Genomic DNA, 9,059 nt, shown 5'->3' on the forward strand with positions numbered 1-9,059 from the left:
GAGGACTGAGTGCTTAAGAAACCTGCCTTTAGTTCCCAGCACCTCCATCAGGGGGTGAGTCCAGCTCCAGCGACCCTGCTGTCCTCTTTCTACCTCTGTGGACACCTATATGCACAGGGTGTATGGTTATGCATACGTACACATATGTGAACATAAAAGTAAATATTAAAGCAACTCAAAGTATACAGAGGGATGTGAAATGACACTGCCCATTCTGGGCCAGCCTGCTAGCAGACCCTGGTGACCTCACTAAGGCAGCCTGCAGCCAATGTCCCACCCTAGGGAGAGCTAGACAGGTCTTATGGGAGGCCAGCTCTGCTCTTCTGAGAGATCTCCAGGTATTGCATGGCTCATTCAGAAGGACATGATGCCTCAGGTGGGCTGAATCAGACAGGAGTGAGCCGGATAAGGGGACAGGCCATCCTGGGCTGCTAATGCCAGTTCCTCACGTACACCACAGGATCCCAGGAGCCCACGTGAAATGATCTCAGACATCCTGAATGTGTGTGTGTGTGCATGTGTATGTGTGTGTGTGTGTGTGAGTGAGTGTGTATGGTGGAGGTGATTCAGGGAGATTAAAATAATAGCATTTGGAATGATCTCACTCCTTCAGTTCTGCCTAGGACTTGTCAACTCTCTCGGTGAGATCCCTGCAAACATCACAGTTCCAGGGTGCTGTGGGATAATGCTCTTGTATACTGTAAAGATCTGTCACTCATATTGGTTAATAAAATGCTGATTGGACAGTAGCCAGATGGGAAGTATAGGTGGAGAGAGCAGACTAGGAGAATTCTGGGAGAAGCAGAGTCAGGACCGCTGTCATTACGGTGCTCCTGCCAATGAAGGCATCTTGTACCTCAAGGCCTCCTCCTTCACACTCACAGAGAGACGCAGTTGTCCAGCTTCCACTTCACTTCATTCCCACCCTCCCATTCTGGTCAGCCCAGCTGCTTTTATAGTCCTGCCTCCTGGGCCTGCGTACCTCTGGGAAGGAGCTGGCTACCCCGAGGAGGCCCACGGACCTAGCATATCCCAGATGCTGGGAAAAAGCAAGAGACTCTTGTGATAGAGACCTTTGCCTCTAATCTAAGCCATGAGGTCTCTCTGAGCCTCAGTTTCCCTCTACAAATGGGGAAGCAACCATAGAGCCTGTGTGGAAAGGCTGGGAATGTAGCACACATCAGTCAATGGTGTATACAATTCTACAAGGGAAAGAACTGGAAGTTAAGAGACTTCCTGAAGGTCTGGCAAGCAGAGTGACTACCATGGTGACATGTGACTACATTCGCACAGGCACAGACCGTCCCAACACAATCATATTTTACTACTGATAAAACGAACCAAATGACACAGCTAAATGGATTTGGAGCAGGGTTTCTGGATGGGTAAGGGGATAATGCGTAATGTAGAATTTACATGCAGGGGTAGCAAATACAAGCCCAAGTTTGGTGTGGGCTGATATCAAGAAAAGACAAGCCCCAAATTAGGCAAATGTGAATGGATGCCCCTACCTGCAGACAGAGGCATCTACCAGGAGAAGGGGGTAGGGAGCAAGAAGCAGAAGGTCACACATCAGAACGGGTATAGGGAGCCAGTAGATAAATATTTCAGCAATGTAGGAATACAAGGGATGCAAGGCAGAAATATAACTCGGATGGAGCTCTGAGGTGGTTTGAATGAGAACAGCCCCTACACACTCACGCTTGGATGCATGGTCCACAGTGGAACGGTTTGGGAAGGATTAGGGGGTATGACTTCCTTAGAATAAGTGTGGCCTTGTTAGAAGATATCTATATCTACATCTATATCTGCCTGCCTGCCTGCCTGCCTATCTATCTATCTATCTATCTATCTATCTATCTATCTATCTATCTATCATCTATCTATCCACCTACCTACCTACCTATCTATCTAATCTATCTTCATCTTACCTGTTTCATTAGAGAACCCTGACTAACACAAGAGTGGTACCCTTGGGGTGAGACCCACACACACACTAGAGAAGCTGTCAACCTGTGAAAAGGAATAAAAGGAAAGCTTAAACAGAAAGGGAAAATATCAACAAAGGAAGGCTTATGCAACTGTAATTCAAGGAGGGGCCAGGCTCCAGCCCCAGCAGGCAGAACTTGGCAGCTTCAGTCATGTGACTCTGGATTTAGAGTTAAGAAGGATACGGGAGTAAAAGTGTTGTGAAATCTTCCTCTGAGGTTACGGAGAGCCACCAAGGCCAGATGTGTAACAGGGGAGTCCCTGCATGGAGGCTTGAGAGGCCACTATGCAAAGCTGTGAGGGTGAAGCCTGGATTGCACCGGAGACCCCAAGTGGTTGGATATGCCAGAGCTGTGGGACCCCTGCCAAGGAAAGCTGCTAACAGGGAGTGGAACCAGCCCAAGAGAGAAGTGTGTTGTAATAAACAAAGCTAGAAAGAAGTTGGCGATCTGAATAATGCTGAAGACACAGAGATGCAGAATTTAGAGCTTGCCCTGCTGGTTTCTGGTTTCGTTTAGTCCACTGTTTCCTCACATGTCCCCTTTCTCCGTTTTGGAATGGTCATGTATATTGTGCCATTACATGCTGGAAGTATGCAGTCTGCTTTTTGATTTGGCTTTCTTAGGTGGTTACAGTTAAGAGTTTACCATGAGTTTCAGAAGAGACCCTGGACTTTTAAACAGTTTTAAAGACTATGGGGACTTTTGAAGTTGGATTGGATGCATTTTCTGTGATGAAACAGCTTCAAGCTCAGGGGAGCTAGGGAATGGAATGCTGTGCTTTGGATGAGAGGGGCTCCCGAGGTTTATATATTTGAATTTTTGATCCACAGTTAATGGAACTGTTTGAGAAGGATTAGGAGGTATACTGCTGGAGGTGGACTTTGAGGTTTCAAAAACACACGCCAGGCACAGTCTCTCTCTCTCTCTCTCTCTCTCTCTCTCTCTCTCTCTCTCTCTCTCTCTCTCTCTCCCTCTCTCTCTCTCTCTGCTACTGCTCCAGCACCATGCCTGTCTGCTTCCCACCATTTTGATAATGACTAAGCTTCTGAAATAACTGTAAAGAAGCCTCCAATCAATGCTTTCTTTTATAAGAATTGCCATGGTCATGGTGTCTCTTCACAGCAATAGAGCAGTGACTAAGACAAGCTCCAACATCATACTCAAAGCTGAAGGAGAAATTGTTGTGCAATATTCCTTTACACTGTGTGAAGGCCAGGCGGTGGTGGTGCATGCCTTTGATCCCAGCACTTGGGAGGCAGAGGAAGTTGGATCTCTATCAGTTCGAGGCCATCCTGGTCTACAAGAGCTAGTTACAGGACAAAATCCAAAGTTACAGAGAAACCCTGTCTCAAAAAAACAAAACAAACAAAAAAAAAACAAAACAAAGCAATACACTGAGTGAAGATGTGTCACTCTGATTGGTTTAGTAAAAACCTAAATGGCCAATGTATAGGTAGTATGTATAGGTAGTATGTCTGAACAGAGAGAGCTCTGGGAAGAAGAAAGGGGAATCACCAGTCAGATGCAGAGGGAGCAAGAGATGCAGGAAGAGGGGCAAAATTCATGAGTCACGTGGCAACACATAGGTGAAAAGAAATGGGTTAAGTTATAAGAGCTAATGGATCAAGCCTAAGCTAAGGCCAAGCTTTCATAATTATTAATAAGTCTCTGTGCCATGATCCTGGGACTGGTGGTGCAAAAAAAGTCTGCTACAAAGAGCAGTACATTCCTGAGAATCAGTGGAGGGAGAACTAAGTCTGGGGATGTAGCCCAGTTGGTGGAGAGTTTGCCTAACGTGCATGAATGCATAGACTGGGCATGGCACAAGCCTGTAATTCTAGCATTTGGGAGTGGACACAGCAGGATCAGAAGTTCAAGGTCTGCCTTTACTCCCAGCACTTGGGAGGCCAAGGCAGGTGGATCTCTGAGTTCAAAGACAGCCTGATAGTGTACAGAATGAGTACCAGGACAGTCAGGGCTATATAGAGAAACCCTGGTGTGGAAGAATTGTCTGTATTCTGTCAATCATGTTTTAAATAAATGCTGATTGGCCAGGCAGGAAGTATAGGTGGGGTCAACCAAACAGGAAGTAGAGGTGAGGCGACGAGAACAAGAGTGTTCTGGGAAGCAGGAAGCTCCCTTTGCACTCCTGCCCAGACTTCGAGGAAGCAACATGTGATCTGTCCTGCTGTGAAAGGTACTGAGCCACATGGCTAACATAGATCAGAATAATGGGGTTAATATAAGTGATAAGAGCTAATAAGAAGCCTGAGCTAATGGGCCAATCAGTTTATAACCTATGTAGACCTGTGTGATTTTCTTTCGGGCATGCCAGCTGTGGGGTACTGGGCGGGACAGAAACCCCAACAAGCCGGCCCTTCATGTTACAAAACCCTGTCTCAAAAAACCACATCAAACCAAAGCAAGGTAAAAACCACCTCCCCAAAACAAAAAACAGTGCCTGCCATGCCAGGAACTACCCTAGGCTCTCAATTTATTTGTTGATATGTCCAGCAAATGTGCTTTGAAGCAAACAGTGTGACTTGGACACACATACACACACACACACACCAGTTTTATTGAGGCACAACTCACATGGCATACAATTCATTCACCATAGGGCACATTTGAACCATTTTACTATACAGCTGGCCATCTGTATCCTAATTTCTGGATCTGTGGACTCAACCAACCGAAGACCAAATATAGCTGAAAAAATTTGCATCTGTTATGAACAAGAAGAGGCTTTCCTTGTCATCGTTCCCTTAATGACATCGCGTACCAGGGACTCACACAGCATTTATGTGGATGAGGTACGGTAATTCATCTAGAGGCAACTTAAGTATCTGGGAGGACACATATAGGTTATATGCAAATTCTATGACATTTCCATTATAGGATTTGAGCTTCCCTCCATCCTGGAATCCATGGAGGGTCTGGCACCGATCTCCCGAGACTGCTTCCAGATGACTGTGTTACACGGCTGTGGGAATGTCACTACTATCTAGTCCCAGAATATTTTCATACCTAAAGGAAACTCTAGGCCCATGATCATCGGTCCCCTTCTTACCCATGCCACAATTTCCATACAATTTCCCGTCTATTCTTTGATTTTGATTATGTGGTCGTTGTCCCTATGAATTGGCCTGTTCTGGAGATTTCATATACATGGAATCATACAGCATATGGTCTTCTGAATCTGGCTTCTTTCAGTAAGTTTAATTTTTGCCAGGTGTCGTGGAATATATGGCTTTAATCCCAGCACTTGAGAAGGAGACGGAGGTGGATCTTGAGTTTGAAGTCAGCCTGGTTTATATAGCAAGTTCTCGGCCAGCCAGGGCTGCATAGTAAGACTCTGTCTCAAAAAAAAAAAAAATCTAACTTTTGTTTTAAATACATTTGCTATGTAGCCAAGTTCACAAACTTGAGATCCTCCCGTCTCAGTCTCCCAAGTGCTGGGATCATAGGTGTGTGCCAGCAGGCCTGGCACAGTGACATGTGACTGATATGTGTCTAGAATGAATGGGCTCTCGGTGTGCCATGCTGAAGGTGTGTCATAGTGATGCCCGTATCTCAGTGGGACAATAAAATCTATTTAACCCTTCTCCATGACCCAACAATGTTCTATTGAATGGATGGATTGCATTTGATTTTCCCAGCCATTTGTCAGTGAACAGCCGGGTTGTTCTCACCTTTTGCCTATCGCGAATGTACCATTATGAAACAGAAGCAAGACCCGTGCCCCCATAGCCGCTTGCTCTGGGCTGGAAGCAGGGGACAGCAATTGTTCTCAGAAAGATAGAAATCAACAGTGACTAAAGTTGAGTAGTTCCTTCAAGGCGCCCTGGATGCTGAATGGTTCATTAGATTCTGGTGTTCCAAAGCACACTTGTTACTTTGTGTCTGCGGGCACAAACCTCCAAGGCTTGTCAAGTTCCCTCATAAAATGACATAGTGTTTCCATGTAACCAGAGCACATCCTCCCATGTACTTCAGCTCACCCCCAGCTTCCTTTTCATGTGGCTAGAGATGGTCCGCCAGTTAAGAGCATGGCTGATCATCCAGAGAACCTAGGGTCAGTCCTCAGCACCCACACAGGGGCTCGCAACTACTTATAACTCAAGTTTCAGGGGAGCTGACACCCTCTTCTGACCTTTGTGGACACTAGGCAAGCATGTGGCACACATATACATATGCATATATATATATATATATATATATGATTATTTTCGAGACAGGGTTTATCTGTAGCTTTGGGGCTTGTCCTGGAACTAGTTCCTGTAGACCAGGCTGGCCTTGAACTCACAAGGATCCGCCTGCCTCTTCCTCCCAAGTGTTGGGATTAAAGGCATGTGCCACCACCACCCAGGATAAAATAATTTTTTAACTTTTAAAAACTATTATTTTCTTAGTAACTGTTCTTTAGCAGTGAAGAGACACCATGACCAAGGCAAACATTATAAAGGAAAACATTTAACTGGGGCCTGGCTTACAATTTTAGAGGGTTAGTCTGTGATCATCATGGTGGGAAGTGGACAGGCATGGTGCTGGAGCAATAGCTGAGAGCTTTCCATCCTGCTCCACAGGCATCAAGTACACACACACACGGGGGGGGGGGGAGGATTTTAATTGGTTTTAAAAATAAAAACCCTGAGTCTGATATAGGGGTAAATGCTGAAAGATCAGAGAAGCAGTTTCTCTGTGGCTTTGGAGCCTGTCCTGAAACTAGCTCTTGTAGACCAGGCTGACCTCAAACTCACAGAGATTCGCCTGCTTCTGCCTCCTAGGTGCTAGGATTAAAGGCGTGAGCCACCACCGCCCGGCTAGCCTCTAGTTCTTACCTCTATGAAATCCTCAGATCAAAGTGGGCAAGATCCTGTCTCTGTGAATCCTCAGACTGAATGCCTCTCTATGAAACTTCAGACTGAATCCTGAGCTCCTGGCTTCTTCTGCCTTATACTCCTTTCTCTGCCCAGCCGTATCACTTCCTGTCTCCACCTTCCAAGTGCTGGAATATAAGGTGTGTGCCACCACTGCTTGGCCTCTGTGACTAACTAGTGTGGCTAGCTTTGCACTCTGATCTTCAGGCAAGCTTTATTTGTTAAAGTACAAACAAAATATCACCACAGACAGGAGAAAAAGGAGTGTGTGTGTGTGTGTACACACGCGTACATGCATGAGAGAGAAAGAGACAGAGAGAGAGAGAGAGAGACAGAGAGAAGGAGTAAGATTGGCATGGGTTTTTCAAACCCCAGTGACACACCGCTTCTGACAAGGCCACATCCTAACTCTTCCATCTTCTCTCAGACACTCCACTGTGGACCAGGCATTCATCCATACATACCTAGGGTACCACTCTCGCTCAAGCCATCACATTTGTCACACCCAACGCCATGGAAGCACTGTGGGGGGGAGCTGCTTAGATGCTTCGTTCAGGGACTAAAGAGAAGAACAAGTCTGTACATGTCCAGGAAGGTTGCAAATTTTTCCTTAATATATTTCATCCTTGGAACAAGGCTGAGCATGAAGCAGAAATATGTGCAAACACGCACACACATAAACAAAATTTGAAGGGTGGAGATGTGGCTTAGTTGGCAGAGTGCTAGCCTAGCACACACAAAGTCCTGGGTTTGACCTTCAACACCACATAAGCCAAGGGTGGTGACTCACAGCTAATCCTAGGTGGGAGGAGGCAAGAGGACCAAGGTCATCTCTGCCTGCTCAATGAAGTGTTTTTGTTTGTTTGTTTTGTTTTGTTTTTTCTTCCAAGACAGGGTTTCTCTGTGTAACAGTCCTTCCTGTCCTGGAAATTGTTTGTAGACCAGGCTATCCTTGAACTCCCAGAGATCCACCTATTTCTGCCTCTCAAATACTGGGGTTAAAGGTGTGCACCACCACCACCCAGCCAGTAAATTTTAATAACAATAACAACAGCAACAGACCTGGCTTTAGAAACTGTCCATGATCACTGGAGAGTTACCAAACTTTAGCCCACCCCAGAAATTCAATTCAGGGGACCATCAGAATGGTCCCCTCTGGTCAGTGGTAGGCGTCTTGGGCTTGATCAGCCAGCTGTAGCTGGGGTTCCAATGAAGGAACCCTGGCCATCTTGCTTGTAACACATGGCTTGGTCTCATTTTGTCATAAGTGGAGATAATGAGGAACTCCACCAGTCTCCCCATCATGCTGCAGTGAAGGGTGGCATAGATGGAGGGCTAGGGACCCCTCTCCTCCACGCTCATAAAAGAGCATTGCAGTGGGGCTCTTGGTGGACCAGTAAGACCAACAACAAATGGGCACGTTTACAGTGTGGTTTCTTTTTCTGAGCACATATCTCGTAAGAGATGCACCTGCATCTCTCCTGCCAAATGTGATCTGGGCAAAGTTGGGGCTCAGGAACTTGGGGGTCCAAAACTGGTTACCAGGTGCAGGAGCTAGGAATGTAGTCAAACCACTGGACACATGGCATCAAAGGGGTGCCTAAGTTCAACATAGTGACAGAGTTATTTGGAAGTCCGTGGGTCCAAGCCTTAGCTGTGCCCAAAGAAGGTCCCAACTATCTAAATCAGCTACTTGGCCTTCAGGTGCTGGGTGAAGGCCAAGTGTGGTCCAGGATGACTCAGAGACAAGGGTAGGGGCTGGAGGATGAGCCAGACACCTAGAACCTATGATACGAAAGATATTCTATGTCACTCTGTCCTTCCTTCTGTCAACAAAGCCACATAAAGTATCAGCTGGAATGTGGCAGGGAGTAGTGAAGGAGAGAAGAGGGCCTTGGCTGCTGTGGAGGATGGCAGGGCCTCCAGCGTCTCAGGAAGAAGAAAGGGGACTATGCAGTGAGCATAGCAGGAGAGGTGGATGTCCTACAGACACATGCGACAGACTGCCCAGAAGCTCAGCAGGGGTGGAGGAGTGAGGTGAGTGTGGGTTAGGCCTGGAGGAGGATGGGTAGATGGTCATGGTGACCGTTCCAAGGGTCACCTGCTCCCTATGGTCAAGTTTCTGAGCTGCTGTAGGGTCCTCCTAACTTCCTGCCTCCGGACTTTGATGCCTCTGACATTCTCCGCA

Source organism: Chionomys nivalis, chromosome 3 (genome assembly GCF_950005125.1).
Source record: "Chionomys nivalis chromosome 3, mChiNiv1.1, whole genome shotgun sequence".
Lineage (NCBI taxonomy): Eukaryota > Metazoa > Chordata > Mammalia > Rodentia > Cricetidae > Chionomys > Chionomys nivalis.